The sequence below is a fragment of the Coregonus lavaretus genome (assembly GCF_964263955.1).
Source record: "Coregonus lavaretus genome assembly, chromosome: 2".
Taxonomy (NCBI): domain Eukaryota; kingdom Metazoa; phylum Chordata; class Actinopteri; order Salmoniformes; family Salmonidae; genus Coregonus; species Coregonus lavaretus.
In genome coordinates this window covers 17922261-17940347 of record NC_139989.1, presented here as the reverse complement: position 1 = coordinate 17940347, position 18087 = coordinate 17922261, and the positions used below count along the sequence as shown (strand labels likewise).

At 43.5% G+C, this 18087-nt stretch overlaps 1 pseudogene across 1 annotated transcript in view; it reads left to right on the top strand.

Moving 5' to 3' along the window:
* LOC311100280 (POU domain, class 6, transcription factor 2-like) overlaps positions 1 to 18087 on the top strand; it is a 100866-nt pseudogene that overhangs the window by 13794 nt on the left and 68985 nt on the right. Inside the window, exons 2-3 of the transcript in view lie at positions 9063 to 9160; positions 14994 to 15201. The product of the transcript in view is annotated as a POU domain, class 6, transcription factor 2-like (transcript). The remainder of the gene's footprint in view (positions 1 to 9062; positions 9161 to 14993; positions 15202 to 18087) is intronic.

Here is an 18087-nt window from a genome sequence, read left to right as displayed (position 1 = left end):
TACAGTCACCGCAACAGCCCTAGTGTCCACATACTTTTGGTCATGTAGTGTACTTTTGAAATGAATTGCATATAATGATGAATCACTTATTTGCTCATTTGAACATGAAGCCATATTATTCCACAAATTACTTTGTTTGTGACAGGAAAACACGTTGGATAGAGATCCAGACAGAGAGCCATGGTTAAAGAGAAACCCTCTTACAGGATGATGAAGGGGGCACCAGATCAGGCTGAATCCTATTTACCACAAGTATCATTTAAGTAACAGGCTTACAGCCCTCTCAGGCAGGCCCTGATTTCACCTTCCACACTGCACTGATGACCATAAAAGGATGAGGAATAATTTAGGATTGTTATTGGTCACTTTCAACCCTGAGGTAATCAGGTTGACATTGCTTGGGGAATGAGGAGAATGGACCGCAACAGATGTACTCATGTGCAAAGTGTTCCGCTCCCCTGAGACCTGCCTGCACAAATGCTCTCTCTCTCTCTCTCTCTTTCTCTCCAACTCTCCCCCTCTTCCTCCTCTCCACACCCCCCTCTGTCTCTCTCACTCTTCATCACACCCTTTCCTTCTTGACCTTTGAGATGAGCATTACCCCTTCTCTCCAATTGACCTCATCCTTTCCCACTTGTGCTCTCCAGTCTGCTCGGCTCCTGGTCCCCTTCAATGCAGAAGGAGAGGCAGGTATGAGCAGGCCAAGAGCACTTCCCGGTCTCAGAGAGCCTGTTGGAGGGAGACCCATGGCCATGTAAGAGAGGATAACTATGGGAGGATGCTACTTCCCTGTTATCAGTTACAATTACATACTGACGATTACCAATAACTACCATTGAGCAGCAACAGGGGGGTCTACACTTCAAAAACATTGTTTTTACCCTGTAATAATTTCTTCATGAAAATACTCTATACCTCCCTCTCTATCCCATGTTCTCTGGTGGTCCTGTAATTACTAACTCCAGAAGTGGCTGAAGAACTGCTGAGGTGAAAAATCCAATCCACACTGCCCAGTACTTTGCTTTGCCTCCCGTGTAATACCTTGACTCCATAATTCCACTTATAGGTGGAATAATTAATGAATTTGATATTTTGGCGTGTACAGTCTGGAGCTCCTTGCTGCTCCAGCAGAAATCAACCGTTAATATAAGGGGCCCAGAGAGACTTGCTCGGCCCCTGACCACCAAGCCCCTGCGCTGGGCCCTTAATTAAGGAAATGACAGCTCTCCAGGCTCTAGTGTGTGATAATGCAGCTAATGGTATTACAGGCAGCCACTCAACAGTCAATGTCTGGTATCTTCCGACTCCAAAAACGCTATTGACGTGTAACCAGCCAGCCTCCTCTCAGGGTCTCTAAACAGAGTATTACTTTCCTGCTCATCCTCAGGGAGCCATCTAACAAAGAGGACCCAGGGTTATTGGCAGACCATTATCCTCTGGAGATGTCAAACTTATAGTGTATTTGAGGTTTAAAAAGGCTTCGGAAGTTTGGAACGTAGGCCACTGGGACATGTGGTAACCTAGTTTGAGAACAGCTAAGGGATTGGTCAAAAGATGGCTGAGTTACTGACAAATCAAAATCAAATTTTATGTGTCCATTTAAACCACTGTAAATCCAGTGCACCATACAGTACTGTATATTCTCTGTCCCTTCTCTTATGCACAGTATTTTCAGATGTGATACAGTATGACTTACTGGGGAATAGGAAACTCTCTCTCTCTCTTTCTCCTCCTCTCCCTCTTTCGCCCGTGTGTGTAGTAAACTTGTGCGTGTGCCAATACCATAAAAGCTATGCCGTGTCAGGCATTTCAGAAGCATTAGTGAAATCAATGGCCAAACAATCCAGCACAATTGGTCTGGTATTGACAGAATTAAACCTTGTGTATGATGTGACTTGTCATTTCTTTGGCCCAGTATGATGCCCTGACCCACATCATCAGTGAATCTCTATTGATTCCTGTAGCCTGGGCTTTCACTCTCATTTGTTTGGTACTCAACAATAAGGAACAAAAACACATATTTCCATAGCAAATAGAAACTGTATGATAAGAATGCACAAATGTATTTTCTTTTGAAGGTCGATATTGTGTTGATATTTAATAGTAGAAAAAAAGTATGAATAATAAATATGGAGGGGGAAAAAACTGTTTTGAGAGAAGTTTAGTCATTGTTGTTGTTAATATATTAAATGCATGTTGGTATTTATTGGGATGACTCATGTACTGGAGGCAAATCTGCAGGGTAGTCACTAGCTGGCACGGCCACAAAGTCATAAAATCTGATTTTAAACCTAACCCTAACCTTAACCCTAACCTTATCCAAACTGCTAACCTGAAATGAAGACCAAATAGCACAGTTTGTATAGCCAATTTTGACTTTGCCGCTGGCCCATCTAGAAATCGCTCAGCTCTGCCTCCAGGACAATATTCATCCCAATAAATGTCAACCTGCATATTACATCTCAATGAGACCAGCTACATAACGAAACAACATGCCCTCAGCCCAGCTTTTTGAAAAGAGCCATTACTAAAAAGGGGGGTTGTGGAGTTTATGGGCTGGTTGATTTTGAAAAGCCTGAATCATTACCGCGGCTTTCTCTCCCACATTTGACAGCTTATAATGCATCACCACTAAAATACCTCAAGTGTTAACGCTTCTTTTATGGACAAAAATGGATTCATAAATGCAGTGGGCTGAAAGCTAACTCGGACACAAAGCCTTCAATAACACCCATTTCATTCACATGGTCAGTGGATAAAGCAGTTGTTGCATTAGAGTAGACGGCATACTGATTACTCTATGAAATGCAGACTAATTGTTTTGTGTGGTGTTGTGCTTGGGGCAGCACTCTGTATTGAGACGAGCGGCGGATTATGTCAATTAAATGCAGCTCTTTGCACCCCATATACAAAACCCTCTGCCCTGTGTGGCTCTCCAGTCCCCACTTAGGTGATCAATGAAATATTATTTATTTATTGTCAGATATTGGGGTATTTCCACACCATAAGCCACCGATCACTGATATAGGAATCATTATTGTTGTAGTGTAGAAGAGATGACAGTGGTTAGAATATCTGGGAGATAGTTTTGGGTTATTCAGTTGTGTTAAATCAGCACAAATAACAGAGTTGAGAAATTGTATTTTATAATAACAAGCATTAAGCTCTTAAATTCAATGCAAGGTTTACAGTACCAGTCAAAAGTCAGGACACACCTACTCATTGAAGGGTTTTTCTTTATTTTTACTATTTTCTACATTGTAGAATAATAGTGAAGACATCAAAACTATGAAATAACACATGTGGAATCAAAATACACTGCTCAAAAAAATAAAGGGAACACTTAAACAACACAATGTGACTCCAAGTCAATCACACTTCTGTGAAATCAAACTGTCCACTTAGGAAGCAACACTGGTTGACAATAAATGTCACATGCTGTTGTGCAAATGGAATAGACAACAGGTGGAAATTATAGGCAATTAGCAAGACACCCCCAATAAAGAAGTGGTTCTGCAGGTGGTGACCACAGACCACTTCTCAGTTCCTATGCTTCCTGGCTGATGTTTTGGTCACTTTTGAATGCTGGCGGTGCTTTCACTCTAGTGGTAGCATGAGATGGAGTCTACAACCCACACAAGTGGCTCAGGTAGTGCAGCTCATCCAGGATGGCACATCAATGCGAGCTGTGGCAAGAAGGTTTGCTGTGTCTGTCAGCGTAGTGTCCAGAGCATGGAGGCGCTACCAGGAGACAGGCCAGTACATCAGGAGACGTGGAGGAGGCCGTAGGAGGGCAACAACCCAGCAGCAGGACCGCTACCTCCGCCTTTGTGCAAGGAGGAGCAGGAGGAGCACTGCCAGAGCCCTGCAAAATGACCTCCAGCAGGCCACAAATGTGCATGTGTCTGCTCAAACGGTCAGAAACAGACTCCATGAGGGTGGTATGAGGGCCCGACGTCCACAGGTGGGGGTTGTGCTTACAGCCCAACACCGTGCAGGACGTTTGGCATTTGCCAGAGAACACCAAGATTGGCAAATTCGCCACTGGCCGCCCTGTGCTCTTCACAGATGAAAGCAGGTTCACACTGAGCACATGTGACAGACGTGACAGAGTCTGGAGATGCCGTGGAGAACGTTCTGCTGCCTGCAACATCCTCCAGCATGATCGGTTTGGCGGTGGGTCAGTCATGGTGTGTGGTGGCATTTCTTTGGGGGGCCGCACAGCCCTCCATGTGCTCGCCAGAGGTAGCCTGACTGCCATTAGGTACCGAGATGAGATCCTCTGACCCCTTGTGAGACCATATGCTGGTGCGGTTGGCCCTGGGTTCCTCCTAATGCAAGACAATGCTAGACCTCATGTGGCTGGAGTGTGTCAGCAGATCCTGCAAGAGGAAGGCATTGATGCTATGGACTGGCTCGCCCGTTCCCCAGACCTGAATCCAATTGAGCACATCTGGGACATCATGTCTCGCTCCATCCACCAACGCCACGTTGCACCACAGACTGTCCAGGAGTTGGCGGATGCTTTATTCCAGGTCTGGGAGGAGATCCCTCAGGAGACCATCCGCCACCTCATCAGGAGCATGCCCAGGCATTGTAGGGAGGTCATACAGGCACGTGGAGGCCACACACACTACTGAGCCTCATTTTGACTTGTTTTAAGGACATTACATCAAAGTTGGATCAGCCTGTAGTGTGGTTTTCCACTTAAATTTTGAGGGTAACTCCAAATCCAGACCTCCATGGGTTGATAAATTTGATTTCCATTGATAATTTTTGTGTGATTTTTTTGTCAGCACATTCAACTATGTAAAGAAAAAAGTATTTAATAAGATTATTTCATTCATTCAGATCTAGGATGTGTTGTTTAAGTGTTCCCTTTATTTTTTGTGCAGTGTATATTTTGTATTTGAGATTCTTCAAAGTAGCCACCCTTTGCCTTGATGACAACTTTGCACACTCTTGGCATTCTCTCAACCAGCTTCATGAGGAATGCTTTTCCAACAGTCTTGAAGGAGTTCCCACATATGCTGAGCACTTGTTGGCTGCTTTTCCTTCACTCTGCCGTCCAACTCATCCCAAACCATCCCAATTGGGTTGAGATCGGGTGATTGTGGAGGCCAGGTCATCTGATGCAGCACTCCATCACTCTCCTTCTTGGTCAAATAGCCCTTACACAGCCTGGAGGTGTGTTTTGGGTCATTGTCCTGTTGAAAAACAAATGATAGTCCCACTAAGCGCAAACCAGATGGGATGGCGTATCGCTGCAGAATTCTGGTTTAGTGTGCCTTGAATTCTAAATAAATCACTGACAGTGTCACCAGCAAAGCACCCCCACACCATCACACCTCCTCCACCATGCTTCATGGTGGGAACCATACATGCAGAGATAATCCGTTCACCTACTCTGCATCTCATAAAGACACCGCGGTTGGAACCAAAAATCTCCAATTTGGACTCATCAGACCATAGGACAGATTTCCACCGGTCTAATGTCCATTGCTCATGTTTATTGGCCCAAGCAAGTCTCTTCTTCTTATTGGTGTCTTTAGGAGTGGTTTCTTTGCAGCAATTCAACCATGAAGGCCTGATTCATGCAGTCTCCTCTGAACAGTTGATGTTGAGATGTGTCTGTTACTTGAACTCTGTGAAGCATTTATTTGGGCTGAAAAATGAGGTGCAGTTAAATCTAATGAACTTATCCTCTGCAGCAGAGGTAACTCTGGGTCTTCCATTCCTGTGGCGGTCCTCATGAGAGCCAGTTTCATCATAGCACTTTATGGTTTTTGCGACTGCACTTGAAGAAACTTTCACAGTTCTTGAAATTTTCCAGATTGACTGACCATCATGTCTTAAAGTAATGATGGACTGTTGTTTCTCTTTGCTTATTTGAGCTGTTCTTGCCATAATATGGAGTTGGTCTTTTACCAAATAGGGCTATCTTCTGTATACCACCCCTACCTTGTCACAACACAACTGATTGGCTCAAACGCATTAAGAAGGAAAGAAATTCCACAAATGAACTTTTAACAAGGCACACCTGTTAATTGAAATGCATTCCAGGTGACTACCTCATGAAGCTGGTTGAGAGAATGCCAAGAGTGTGCAAAGCTGTCATCAAGGCAAAGGGTGGCTACTTTGAAGAATCTCAAATATAAAATATATTTTGATTTGTTTAACACTTTTTTGGTTACTACATGATTCCATATGTGTTATTTCGGAAAATATTAAAAATAAAGACAAACCCTTGAAGGAGTAGGTACTGTACCAAAGAGAGTTTAGCCATTCAAAATAACATGTAAACATATTGATCCTTTCTGGATTTTTGTGCACAAAATAGTGAAGGAATTACTTTAGTCTAAGTATAAAATTGTATGAACATGTAAGTAGAAAATATGTATAAAACATTCTTTCAGCAAACATTTTATAATTCCAAGTGCCATTATTGCTGTTGTCAGTCCAGTGTTACTGTCCAAAAGGGAATCCACTTAAGAAACCTTCACATTATATAAACTGGTTAAAATAAATAGGAGACCTAGTAATAAAAGGGAATTGAAGATGGACTCCCTGGATATTTCTCCTGTCAGCGTTTTAATTTTGTTAAAGAAATCATGCCCAACACCTTAGGGAAAAGATGTGCATGTGCATTTATTTATTATCGATTCCTTTCCCAGAGCTAAACGTGTTAACGTCACAGATATTTGCAGGCCGATCAAGCTTTCTCTTAACATCCCGCAAAGTTATTGTGAGACGACGCAATGAAAGGCATACAGCAGTTCTTTAATAAGCCATAGCCCTCTGCGCTGTGTATCAAATGGAATATATTATTCACTACACCAACTGGATTTATACATTCATTACTTATTGATGGTATTGCCATGCTGTAAACTTTGATTCGCTCATCAATAATAGCGCAGAGTGATTCCTCTGATTAGGGGTGGATGCCATAGTCAAGCCGTTGTTTTCTTCTTCTCTGATATTGAGATGGAATGGATATATGCTAATTAGATGAACTGCTGCCAGTGTTCAATGTTCAATTCCACTGTCATGTTTGTCGTTCATTGATATGACATCTGATGATATGCATGCTTGTAGTTGTTGATTGGAAACTAGTTAGGTTATTGAGTAATGCCTAATATGTTCACAAATATGAATGAAATCCTCAATTGACTTGTGAATTCCGGTTTTCATTCTATGAAGAAACTTGTCTTCAAAGACATTAGATCAAGTCAGAAGAAATGGGTGAATTGATGTCATATCAGTGAGAAACCCTTGAGAAATAGAGAAACCCTAAACTAAGCTCATCATCATGCACTTATAAAAACCTATTTTGAATGTTTGGTGTTAGATTCCGCTGTCCAAATCCAAAGCCATTGTCTTCAAAATGGTTTTTCTTCTCTGCAACAATTAAAGGCATTGGGTTGGGCTATGTTTGACCCATAATGGGTGAAATTGGTAAGAAACTGCACTGTCTAATGTTAAGTGACTGCAGGGTTGACAAGCTTGGGTTTATGTGGACCAATATCAAGACGCAGGCCCAGTGAGCCAGAGGTAGAAACCAGCTCGAAATGCGGGCTTGTCCCCCAAGGCAATTAAATCAAGCATCAAATGCTTAAGGTTCATTTGATGGGTCATGCCATTCACCAATTATTTGGATTTTATGTAAAGATGAGATGATGTTGGATGGCAGAGTGGAGTTTCGGACGTAATGCGCACATTTGTACCGTCCCAGTCCCACACAACCAACCAGCAACCAGATCTTGATAGCAAAGCCTTCAGTAATACAAAGGTCAAACTTTGATGCAGTGATTTTTTAAAATCTATTCTTCTTCAATAGGCCTCTTGTAACTTGCCCAAATTGAAAAGGGATACACAAGTGTATTCACGTTCTTTCGCTTTCTCTGGAACTCTCCCACTCACTTTGTTTACTTCTTTTACAAACTTGAATTCAAGTTTTTGTGGAAAGTGAGTTTGAATCTGTTGTACAATACATTGAGTTGTATAGTAGCCTACCATTGATGTATGGCTGCATTTAGAGAAAATATCAATATGCTGAGACCTCTTTATTGATTACTTATTTTGACTTGTAATCAATGTTCTTGACTTTTGTCAAAGATGGACTTTATACAAGTTAGCCCATATGGTATAAAAGCAAATAGTTTATCATTGAACTATCTGAAGGAATATACTTTTAATGAATAGTTTCATGGTTTATCTACAGTATAAAAGTTACAACAGCTAGGCAGAAGGGACCTATAAAAATTGTACTATAGTGGCAAGGCACTTTTCTATCAAAACACGTTATCACACATGATGACTGAGGTCTGAGATGCGCATGAGCTGTTGAGAGATGCTGAGAGAGAGAGTCAATGTTTTAACAGTGTCTGTGTCCCAAATGGCGCACTATGGGCCCTGGTCAAAAGTAGTGTATTGCATAGGGAATAGGGTGCCATTTGGGACACAACCAGTGTCTCACCACCCACCAACCCTGAGTGGTTTTGTTTTCTCTCCTGCCGTCACATCACACAGCAGGCCAGGCTTATTATCATGTCCCTGTCGAATGTGCTCCTCCTTGCTCCGCCATGGCCTCACAGCAAACAGGTCTAATTCTGTCTCATAGCCACAGGCTGTCTTCTTGTACAGGGGGGGGGGGGGGGGGTTAGATGGGTGATGATACTCAGCAATGTAAATGGGTGAATAATGCGGAGCCAGGCCCCACAGTTTATGCAGCGCCGCAGCCATCCATCTCTCATCCCTCAGCTGTAATCGGGGCCGTCGGGGAGCGGCTGCCTGGTATGCATCATCCTCACGTCAATGAGACTCTCAACTGGCGGGTCATTTATTCAGCACTGATTGTGAACGGTGCCGCAGCAGTTATTGATAAAACACTTTAACACAAAATCCCCTCCCCTCCGTACTCGGGGCTGTGTGATCACAGCTGGCCATGTCTGAGTGTGGATGTTATTTGGTGCATGATTGTTTCAATGTTATAGTGGATTAACATCTCTCTCTCCCCCTTCCCCCCTCCCCCCTCTCTCCCCCTCTCGCTTTCTCTCCCTCAGGAGCCCGTGATGGCTCTGTCCAGTCTGATACCAGCAGCAGCCCGTCAGAACAGAGTCAGCTGGGGCAGTCTCACCCAGCCTACCCGGTGGGACCACAGGTGGGTGTCTCCCCATGTCTCCCATTGACATGTACCTAAACACATAATCCCACCAGATACATCCGAACATTAAAATTATCTGCAAATTATATCAAATCCTCCCCAAAGATAATCAGTTGAGATGTCTTTATGAGCATGTAATATATAGCAGTTTTTCTGTGATCACTTTGTCATCAATTTAGAATATATAGAGAGTTGTTTACATTTCCTCTGCCCCCTCCCCATCAAGGCCAACAAAACACACTCCAACCCCATGCAGCCCTACTAAACAGCTCAATAAGACAGCCAGCGTATGTGATTGGTTTTACTGGCCTGGTGGCTCTGCCCTGTTTAATGAACATTTATCTCATTAGTGCTGTCTCACTGTCACCTCCCGGAACACAGTAGTGTAAACAGCCAGACAGGCAGCCAAGCAGGCACAGAGCCCTCCCTCCCTTCCCCTAATGAGGCCACTCTCCCAGCACTCAGTGGTTTGCATCCCAAAATACACCCTATTCCCTGTATAGTGCACTACTTTTGACCTGAGCTCTATGGGCCCTGGTCAAAGTAGTGCTCTATAAATGGAATAGGGTGTCATTTGGGACACGGTACTCAGTGTTACTCAATTAAGGGATCCGCTACTGAATCAGTCCTCATCAGGGTAAACAAAAGAGGAAATGTGATGGGAAGAGAGACTAACTCACTGAGTTCCCTGCTGAATTATCTCACTCAGCTCAGCAGAATGAGCAGCCGAGAACCAGACTGATTAAAACCACTCTGATGATGAGAGACATGATAGCTGTTTAATGCACGGATGCTAAACAAGGGTATCAGACCAAATAGAAACGCTTTAGTGCAGCTGGTTGTGCCAGATCCTACTGTATGAGCTACAAAAGATTGTTCCCCCAACAGTCTCAGTCTAATATATTAATGCTGTCAGTACAGTCTCAGTGAAGCTAACACTTTTCAGAAACAAAGGCGCTGCGCGTGCCATAACCAATTCTCCTGTTTCGGGATCAATATGTTTTGATAGATTCTCTCTCCAGAGCCGGATATTGTGCGAACAGCCATTATCCAAGGGTAGTTTACCCAACATGAATGCGCCTTCCTCCCCCGACAAAAGTCGGCTATCTCTGTGATTACGGGCAATTTCTCAGAGTCTGCCTGGGCTGCCAGGCAGATGGAAGGGCCTGCCGGCCCCTAATGGGCAGAGAGGCAGGGTACCTCATCTAGGTCTAAAGCCCCATCCAGCCCCACCCAGACCCCATCCAGAGCCCAACTCGACCTCGAACACATGCAGAGAGGCAGGGTACCTTATCCACGTCTGGATTCCCATCCAGCCTCCATCCAGAGCCAAACTCCATCCCAGAACACTTGCCTGCTCCCTTGGAGCCCCACTCCTCAACACTCAGCTGTCAGCCATGCCAAAGCCAGTACCATACCATCCCCACTAGACCTGTGTTGGAAAGACAGGCAAGACAAACAAAGAATGGAAAAGAATGCCGAACTATTCACACAGACACCCAAAGGAAGCAGAATGGGTTGTTTACTGTAATTAAAAGACAATGTAGTTTTTATGCTCTGGAATGTGGTGGCGGCCAGAGACTAGTTTTTCAGATGTAATCTTCAGTTAAATTAGTACTCACACTTTGCATGTTTTTACAGAAGCAAGTTAGGTAGACATGGAATCAATTTCTAAACTGCCCCCCTCTTCTCTTCATGAAAGCCATGAGCCGCCCAGCAACAAACACAGCCTAAAGACAAATAGCAAGGGGTCTTATTTACTTGAAGTGTTCTGAAGCTGGCAGACACGTGCTTGTAATAATAAATCAGCAGTACATTTGATGTATGTAGAATTGCTTTTTAATATCATTCCCTTCCATGGAGCGCTGTCTTCAGTGACAGGCGAAAGGATCTCATTTAATTTGAAGTTGAAATGTTCAAAGATGTCTTTGATTATATGCCGCTACAATTCAACATGAAATTTACTTTAAAAAACAAGATTAAACATATGTCACTTGCGCTGACAAAATTCCCCCCTTTGTTATTGTCCTTTGATGGTTCGTCTTTGCTCACTCAAATTACTAATTCCTTATTTAAAGCTAATGACAAACGTAATTTGGAATGTGTTCAAAGTCAACCAGTGGCACTCCTTTGCGTTATGGTTTACTATAGTACTTCAAAGCAAACAAAAATGGTTCAGAATGTTTTTCAAACCTAATGAGTATTGACTATTTAAGCAATAAGGCATGAGGGGGTGTGGTATATGGCCAATATACCACAGCTAAGGGCTGTTCTTAGGCACGACACAACGCAAAGTGGCTGGATACAGCCCTTAGCCGTGATATATTTGCCATATACCACAAACCCCAGAGGAGCCTTATTGCTATTATAAACTGGTTACCAATGTAATTAGAGCAGTAAAAATACATGTTTTGTCAACCCATGGTATACAGTCTGATATACCACTGCTGTCAGCCCATCAGCATTCAGGGCTCGACCACCCGGTTTATAATAAAAAACAAGTATAATTGTTATTTAATCCGTTTTGTTTACAGGATACAGTTGCTAGCACTAAACCTCTCCCCATGTCATTGACTATTAAAGCTTCGTCCCTGGTCACCTTTTGATCAAAGGTGTAGGTGAAACAAATACAGTTGAAGTCAGAAGTTTACATACACCTTAGCCAAATACATTTAAACTCAGTTTTTCACAATTCCTGACATTTAATCCTAGTCAAAATTCCCTGTCTTAGGTCAGTTAGGATCACCACTTTATTTATGTCAAAATAATAGTATAGAGAATGATTTATTTCAGCTTTTATTTATTTCATCACATTCCCAGTGGGTCAGCAGTTTACATACACTCAATTAGTATTTGGTAGCATTGCCTTTAAATTGTTTAACTTGGGTCAAACCTTTCGGGTAGCCTTCCACAAGCTTCCCACAATACGTTGGGTGAATTTTGGCCCATTCCTCCTGACAGAGCTGGTGTAAGTAAGTCAGGTTTGTAGGCCTCCTTGCTCGCACACGCTTTTTCAGTTCTGCCCACACATTTTCTATAAATTGAGGTCAGGGCTTTGTGATGGCCACTCCAATACCTTGACTTTGTTGTCCTTAAGCCATTTTGCCACAACTTTGGAAGAATGCTTGGGGTCATTGTCCATTTAGAAGACCCATTTGCGACCAAGCTTTAACTTCCTGACTGATGTCTTGCGATGTTGCTTCAATATATCCAAATAATTTTCCTTCCTCATGATGCCATCTATTTTGTGAAGTGTACCAGTCCCTCCTGCAGCAAAGCACCCCCACAGCATGATGCTGCCACCCCCGTGCTTCACGGTTGGGATGGTGTTCTTCGGCTTGCAAGCCTTCCCCTTTTTCCTCCAAACATAACGATGGTCATTATGGCCAAACAGTCCTAATTTTGTTTCATCAGACCAGAGGACATTTCTCCAAAAAGGACGATCTTTGTCCCCATGTGCAGTTGCAAACCGTAGTCTGGCTTTTTTATGGCGGTTTTGGAGCAGTGGCTTCTTCCTTGCTGAGCGGCCTTTCAGGTTATACATTTTACATTTACATTTTAGTCATTTAGCAGACGCTCTTATCCAGAGCGACTTATAGTTAGTGAGTGCATACATTATTATTTTTTTATTTTTCATACTGGCCCCCCGTGGGAATCGAACCAACAACCCTGGCGTTGCAAACGCCATGCTCTACCAACTGAGCTACATCCCTAGGATGTAGCTCAGTTGGTATAGGACTCGTTTAGGACTCGTTTTACTGTGGATTTAGATACTTGTGTACCTGTTTCCTCCAGCATCTTCACAAGGTCCTTTGCTGTTGTTCTGGGATTGATTTGCACTTTTCGCACCAAAGTACGTTCATCTCTAGGAGACAGAACGCGTCTCCTTCCTGAGCGGTATGACGGCTGCGTGGTCCCATGGTGTTTATACTTGTGTACTATTGTTTGTACAGATGAATGTGGTACTTTCAGGCGTTTGAAAATTGCTCACAAGGATGAACCAGACTTGATTTTCCCATGATGTCAAGCAAAGAGGCACTGAGTTTGAAGGTAGGCCTTGAAATACATCCACAGGTACACCTCCAATTGACTCCAATTATGTCAATTAGCCTATCAGAAGCTTCTAAAGCCATGACATAATTGTTTTGAATTTTCCAAGCTGTTTAAAGGCACAGTCAACCCACTGGAATTGTGATACAGTGAATTATAAGTTAAATTATCTGTCTGTAAACAATTGTTGGAAAAATAACTTGTGTCATGCACAAAGTAGATGTCCTAACCGACTTGCCAAAACTATAGTTTGTTAACAAGAAATGGTTGAGTGGTTGAAAAACGAGTTTTAATGACTCCAACCTAAGTGTATGTAAACGTCCGACCTCAACTGTACATGAGGAAATTAGATACAAATGTAGGTATTTCTCTTGCCCTGTTTTCTCTTTAAAATGTTAGTGTTTCACCTTCCAATCTCTCTCAGCCTCTTGGCTTTAAACCCATGTAACATCACATTCCTTAAACTGTGATTATGTCGGTACTAGGGCTTGCTCTCCGCACTGCGCCGGGTTATCTTAGTGACACCGCTGTCACCCAGCAGCACCAAACCTGGGAGTATAGTGGCATGTTGGCACCAGTCGGCCCCTCCGCTCCGTCCTCCGCTCCCTCGCCACAGACGCCCCATGCAAAATAGAAGCAGATAGCTGACTAGTGCTGTTAGAGGTTTGTGGGCTAAGGTCAGTGTCGAGGAGTCAAGCAGAGCAGGAGCAGCACCGGGGCCGCAGGGTAGCCAGGTATACTACAGGCATACAGGAGCTGAGACGTTTAAGGGATGTGTTATTGGCTGGGCTTGGACACAAAGAAGCCATGCAGTCTTCCATGTCAATGCTTTCTGTCTAGAGGCACTCACAGCAGCTATTTTAGGAATGTCGTTTTACGTCATGTAAAACACTTGTTTTCTCTGATGACTTTATGAGAATCAAGTCTGTGTCTGGCAAACTGAAGAAAATCTAGATGTTATCAAAATGAATGAATATATGGATGTCATAGCTCTGTATTCTGATGGTGCTACAACCCTTTCCACATCAGGTGTAAAGAACATTAATTAAACTTGGGGTCAAAGCACTGTGGCAATTCAAAGGTTGGCTGTATATTTGCAAACCCACTCCCTGTGAAACTACATTTGAACTGCTCCTCTACTCTGCCAAATATCTCCTAGCGATACTCCAGATAACATATCTTAGCGTCTGTGTCTATGACTGCACAGATTCTACTCTGACTAATATTAGTGAATGCTGACATGAAGTCAGTGATGTACTGTATCTTCTAGCAAAGGAGGAAAGTGCTGATATTTGTGAAATGACTGATTCTAGGTGTGTTCATTGTAATGAAATGTAAACCACTCTGCAGAGGAAAATGCACTGCTCTCGTTCAAAGTTTGGAGTTGGATTCTTTTTTCCACACTCCAGCAAGCAGCACTGCGTTCTGACTGTCACTCTGGCTGTGGCATGTTTCAAAGCACAGATGTCATCAGCAAAAACAACAGCCTTCATCAGAACAGCACATTGATTAAAGCACTTCAGTCACTTGAGTGAAATGTGCGTTACATGTGTGGTTACCTTGTTTAACCATTGATTCCTCCCAGATTAATTTGATGTGAATATCATAATGTATCTTTATGAATGGTTCATTCCATATCCTGACACAAGACACTCAAAAACCTATGGTTGAAATGGAATGTGAATGTGACCTCTCGCTACTAAGCATACTAATACATTCATCACCTTTACTATGCGTTTTACTAATGTCAATTTTTGTAACCCAGTGTCTTTCTATTCAGTCTCTGCTGGTGGCTCAGCAGCTAGCCCAGCAGCTGGCCGGGGGGTCGCCAGGCCTGAACCAGCCCATCCTCATCCCCTTCAATACAGGCAGCCACCTGGGAGGCCAGCAGGGGCTGGTGCTCTCGCTACCCACGGCCAACATCCAGGGCCTGATGGCTGCAGCAGCCGCACAGGGCATCATGACCCTTCCCCTACAGAACCTGCAAGGTAAGAGGGCCGCTCCACCAGATAAACTATAGAGGACAGGGTGGGAGTCTCAATTTACAGTCATTTTGACATTAATGCATATTGATGCATGCATTTGACGTAATAACAGCAGTAATCTTATGTTATAACATTCACCAAAAGTATTTAGTCCTCATATACTGTGTGTACCAGTATGTACAGTTTATGCTACACAGGTTATGTGTTACGATTCACCTATAAAAAATGTCAATCTAAAAACCCAGAGGGGATAAAAAGGACTTTGGGGGTTTATGTTCCAAAAACATCAACTTTCCTGGAGAAAGAGCCATATTAATTACAGGTCAGCGTTTTGCAGCGCGGTGCAAAAGCACTTTGTGCCTGTTTTCGCTGCATAAGAGTGCACTGTACTTTCTTTTCTCTCTTTCCACCTCATCCGTCCGTCCACATGGCTGTACTTATCCTCGCTTTTTAAACTTTAATGCCCAAGTGTTCTCTTTTGATCATAGTTGTAAATGGTTTTCATTTTAATGTTTAAAACATTGTCTCTTTTATACCATTAGATTGAGGGATGGCTGGGGAAACCTTCAGTCATGAATGTTGGATGAGAGGGGTCTGAAGTCGCTAATGTAAAAAGATGCCAGGCTGCATGTAAAGCAGTGTGTTTTGGGCGGAGATTACAATAATGCCAGGGCAGCACAAAGTGCATAGAGAGGAGCCCCCACCTTCTCTTCATGTGAGGAAATGGATGGATTGAGTGAGGAAATGTGAAGGAAGGTAGAAGCCCTAATGGACACAAACATGCATAAATAACAACATGCATCATCGCTATGGGGTGAGCTTTTAATAAACCTCACATCTATCTAGCCACTGATGCCCCTCAATGTATCCTGGAGCAATCGAGGATAATGGGACCGGCCGGCCGGCCGGCCTGTCTGTCTGTCTGTCTGTCTGTCTGTCTGTCTGTCTGTCTGTCTGTCTGTCTGTCTGTCTGTCTGTCTGTCTGTCTCACACTTCAACAACTTCTCATATTGTATGTGGGACAAGCCAAAGGCTGTGATAACCTACTGACAAACACATTGTCATAATGTTGAAGGAACATAACCAACACCTCTCAATCATCTTTTTATAACAGATGGTTCGGTCCTCAATCCCTTGCCATTCGTTGGGTACAAAGTTAAAGAAATAAATGCCTCCTCTGCAGTTTCTTTTCAAGCGTACAGACGCATTGGCAGACTGGCTGTTCACACCTCCTCCTCCCATCCTATCTGAGAGGGACGCATTGATGGGACCTCTGTGGAGAGAAAGTGACACGAGTCAGGATTGAAGCTAAATGTCTTGACTGTGTCCAGGGCCCTCTGGCCACGCGGCGCCCCTCCACTCTCCCCTGTCGGAGCTCATCAGGGCCCTGCTGAATATGAGGCCTGCTGGCACAGCATCTCTGTCAGGCAGCCCCAGCCAGCCCCCATGCCCCTGCCCTCGCCCCTTCGCCCTCTCACCCCCCCTACTCACCCCAGTCCCCCTCAGCCCTGATTAATCACACGTTTACTGTTGTCAGTGTACCTACTCCCTACTGTCGCCTGCAGAGCCCAGAGCCAGCAGCCAGCTCATTTCACGACCTCGGGAGCAAGTGTGTTTTACAGCCCTGCTGCACCGCACCGTGACACACTGCTACAGTGGTTAATTAGCATCAGACCAGACACAGACAACTGTTAGCCTACAGTAATGAGACTGCAGGACGATCTCTGACTCTATTTAAATCTAATGACCCGGCTAATGATCAGCAAATATGGCTGTTTGACTTTGGGGGGGGGGGGGGGGATTCTTCACAGTACATAGCACAGTTTAGTAGCTACTATAGCCAGGATGGATTCCACTTTTGGAGTCTTTTTTATAGGCTTTAACAGAAGCCCAAATGTGATGCTAAAAAGTATGCCTTTTCTGTCAGCACTCACTGGCTGTTTAATCCATATTGTTCACCCCATCAGCTTTTTTTGCAAGGTGCTAAACATTCTAACAAATGAGATAAGCAGGGAAATGTGAGAGCCAAGCAATTCCCGCTAAGCATCTTTGATCACTTATCTCTCGTTAAACACCCCTGGCATTTTCCCTCGTCTAAGATCCTTCTTTAAAATGAATAGAGAGAGAGAGCGAGAGAGAGCGAGAGAGGGGAGAGAGAGAGCGGAAGAGAGGGAGGGAGGGAGAGATAGGAGTGTGCAGGCTGGAGAGTTGTGAGAGTGAGACAGAGTGATGAATAACCGTCATTGTAATAAGGTTGTGCAGTAAAGTTGGAGCTGCTGCTTAAATAAAATGGAGCTGCAGCAGCATCTTGTCGTGGACACGGTAAACACAGCAGCACCCAGTGTAACTTGTTATTTGTCAGAATGATTTATGCCAAGAAACATTCTGTACAAAAAAATTCCCATTGAAACTAAACAAGGGAGAAAGTTATCTTGTGTAACAGAGTTTACACTATTGTAGCTGCAAACTAGGTTAGGGTTATGCTGTTTGTCCAATTATGTGATGATGCATATTTATTAACTGTCTCATTAACAGAATTTGACATAATTATCACTACATTACTACATTACTGTTGTATATTGTATAATTAGATATGTGAATGAAACGAAACACACTTGCACAAAAAGTAGCTAACTAGATATAGCATTCTTGGAAATATAGATTACTCACATAAATACCCTGCACTCAAAAAAAGGTGCTATCTAGAACCTAAAAGGATTCTTTGGCTGTCCCCATAGGAGAACCCCTTTGAAGAACTAGTTTTGGTTCCAGGTAAAACCCTTTTGGTTCTAGGTAGAACCCTTTTTGGTTCCACGTATAACCCTTTCCAAAGAGGGTTCTACATGGAACCCAAAAGGGTTTAACTTCTACCTGAAACTAAAAAGGGTT